Source organism: Vicia villosa, unplaced genomic scaffold (genome assembly GCF_029867415.1).
Source record: "Vicia villosa cultivar HV-30 ecotype Madison, WI unplaced genomic scaffold, Vvil1.0 ctg.001856F_1_1, whole genome shotgun sequence".
NCBI classification, from domain to species: Eukaryota; Viridiplantae; Streptophyta; class Magnoliopsida; order Fabales; family Fabaceae; genus Vicia; species Vicia villosa.
Window position 1 is genome coordinate 182,287 of NW_026705752.1, and position 4,187 is coordinate 186,473.

Here is a 4,187-nt window from a genome sequence, read left to right on the forward strand (position 1 = left end):
ACACATATTTGACCATCATTTATGAATCTCTTACATAGTTCACGCATAGTTAACCATCTTATATTGATTGACTTACATGGTTCACAAATAGTTGACCCTCATTTATGAATCTCTTACATGGTTCACACATAGTTAACTATGTGTGAACCATGGAAGATATTCAACTGATGATGGTCAACTATGTGTGAACCATGGAAGATATTCAACTAATGATGGTCAACTATGTGTGAACCATGAAAGATATTCATCTGATGATGGTCAACTATGTGTGAACCATGAAAGATATTCAATAGAAGATGGTAAACTATGTGTGAACTATGTCAGAGATGCATAGATGATGGTCAACTATTTGTGAACCATCGAAGAGATTCAATAGAAGATGGTAAACTATCTATGAACCATGGAAGAGATTTAATAGAAGATGGTAAACTATGTGTGAACTATGTCAGAGATGCATAGATCATGGTCAACTATGTGTGAACCATATCAGAGATGCATAGATGATGGTCAACTATGTGTGAACCATAGAAGAGAATCAATAGAAGATGGTAAACTATGTGTGAACCATGGAAGAGAATCAATAGAAGATGGTAAACTATGTGTGAACTATGTCAGAGATGCATAAATGATGGTCAACTATGTGTGAACCATGGAAGAGATTCAATAGAATATTGTAAACTATGTGTGAACTATGTTAGAGATGCATAAATGATGGTCAACTATGTGTCACTAGTACAAAAAATATTTTTTAAATTAGAGATTTTAAATCATATGTTTTCCACTTGATTTAAAAGATTGAAAAACTAGGATTCACGGGACACATATATTAGTGAATATGATTTAAATCAGTTAATCTGATTTAAAAAGAATTTTTGATAATTAAAAAAAAAGAAGAGATAGAAGCACCAAATACTTCAATTATTCCCTCTCTTCTCCGCGAAAACATTACCATTCCCTCTCTTCTCACATCAAACTCAAAACCCTTTTCCTTTTCTCTCTATCTCTGGGCGGCGGAGAGAAACCCTAACCACGTTTCTTGTTACTCCTCTCTCAGCGGTGAAAGAACTTTCCCTTTTACTTCTCTCTCGGCGGTGAAAGAACACATTACTGCAATTTCTATCGACATTGAGAGTTTTTGATTCTCCACCCCTACCTCTATTCAGCGGTGAAAGAACTTTCCCTTTTACTTCTCTCTCGGCGGTGAAAGAACACATAACTGCAGTTTCTATCAACATTGAGAGTTCTTAATAAAATATTTTAAATCAGATCCTAAACCGATTTAAACACAAATAACTTTTTAAATCGATCATAATTAAATCGAAACACAAACCGATTTAAAAAGTTATATTTAACTGATTTAAAAAGTATTTTTTATACTAGTGTGTGAACTATGTCAGAGATGCATATATGATGGTTAACTATGTGTTAACCGTGGAAGAGATTCAATAGGAGATGATAAACCATGCGTGAACTATGTCTGACATGGTTCACACATAGTCAAACATCATAAGTGCATTACTGACATGATTCACACATAGTCGAACATTATCTGTTGACTCCCTATCATGGTTTACACATGGTTGACCATCATCAATTGACTCCCTAACATGGTTCACACATAGTTGACCATCATTAGTCGACTCCCTGACATGGTTCACACATAGTTGACCATCTCTTATCCGTTTGTAACATGGTTCACACATAGTCGACCATCTCCTATCCATCTCTAACATTGTTCACAAATAGTCAGATATCATCAGTTGCCTCCCTGACATGATTCACACATAGTCGAACATCATCAGTGCATCCCTAACATGGTTCACACATTGTCAAACATCATCAGTTGACTCCCTGACATGGTTCACACATGGTCGGCCATCATCAATTGACTCCCTGACATGGTTCACACATAGTTGACCATCATTAGTTGACTTCTTGACATGGTTCACACATAGTTGACCATCTCTTAACCATCTGTAACATGGATCACACATATTCGACCATCTCCTATCCATCTATAACATGGTTCACATATAGCCAGACATCATCAGGTGACTCCCTGACATGGTTCACACATAGTCGAACATCACCAGTGCATCCCTGACATGGTTCACACACAGTCGAACATCATCTGTTGACTCCCTAACATGGTTCACACATGGTCGACCATCATCAATTGACTCCCTGACATGGTTCACACATAGTTGACCATTATCCGTTGACTCCCAGACATGGTTCACACATTGTTGACCATCTCTTATCCATCTGTAACATGGTTCACACATAGTCGGCCATCTCCTATCCATCTATAACATGGTTCACACATAGTCGGACATCATCAGTTTACTCTCAGACATTGTTCAGACATAGTTTACCATATTTTGTCGACTATCTTCCATGGTTCAAACATATTTAACCATCATCTATGCATCTCTTACCTAGTTCACACATAGTTGATAATTTTCTATTGACTATTTTCCATGGGTCACACATAGTTTACTATCATCTATGCATCTCAGACTTAATGCTCGCATAGTTTACCATTTTCTATTGACTAGCTTCCGCGGTTCACACATAGTTGACCGTCGTCTATTGACTATTATTTGTTGAATCTCAAACATAAGTCACACATAGTTGACCATCGTCTATTAACTGTCTTACATGGTGCACACATATTTTACCATCATTTATGAATCTCTGGCATGACTCACACATAGTCAACCATCATATATTAACTATGTATAACCTAGTTCACACATAGTTGGCCATCATCTATGCGTCTCTTACATATTTGACCTTCATCTATTGACTATCTTTCATGGGTCACACATATTTGACCATCATTTATGCATCTCTTACATAATTCACACATAGTTTACCATATTCTATTGACTATCTTCCACGGTTCACACATAGTTGACCGTCTTATATTGACTATCATCTGTTGAATCTCTAACATAGATCACACATAGTTGACCATCGTCTATTGACTGTCTTACATGGTGCACACATATTGGACCATCATTTATGAATATCTGACATGGCTCACACATAGTTAACCATCATATATTGACTATCTATAACATAGTTCGCATATACTTGACCACCTTCTATTTAATATATTCCATGGTTCACACATAGTTGACTATCATCAGTTGACTCCCTGACATGGTTCACACATAGTTGATCATCATCTATGCATCTCTGACATAGTTCACACATAGTTGACCATCTTCTATTGACTCTCTAACATGGTTCACAAATAGTTGATCAACATCTATGCATCTCTAACATAGTTCACACATAATTGACCATCATCTTTGCATCTCTAACATAGTTCACACATAGTTTACCATCTTCTATTGAATTTCTTCCATGGTTCACACATAGTTGATCATCATCTATGCATATCTGATATAATTCACACATAGTCGGACATCATCAGTTGACTCCCTGACATAGTTCACACATATTCGAGCATTATCAGTGCATCCCTAACATGGTTCACACATAGTCGAACATCATTTGTTGACTCTCTAACATGGTTCACACATGGTCGACCATCATCAATTGACTCCTTAACATGGTTCACACCTAGTTGAACATCATCAGTTGATTCCCTGGCATGGTTCACACATAAATGACCATCTTCTATCCATTTGTAACATGGTTCACACATAGTCGAACATCATCAGTGGTTCCCTAATATAGTTCACACATAGTCGAACATTATCAGTTAATTCCCTGACATGGTTCACACATAGTTAACCATCTCCTATCCATTTGTAACATGGTTCACACATAGTCGAACATCATCAATTGACTCCCCAACATGGTTCACACATAGTTGACTGTCTTCTATCCATCTGTAATATGGTTCACACATAGTCCAACATCATCAGTTGACTCCCCGACATGGTTCACACATAGTTGATCATCTCATATCCATCTATAACATGGTTCACACATAGTCGACCATCTGTTGTCCATCTATAACATTGTTCACACATAGTCAGACATCATCAGTTGACTCCCTGTCATGGTTCACACATAGTCAAACATCATCAGTGCATCCCTGGCATGGTTCACACATAGTCAAACATCGTCTGTTGACTCTTTGACATGGTTCACACATGGTCGACCATCATCAATTGACTCCCTTACATGGTTCACACATAGTTGACCAT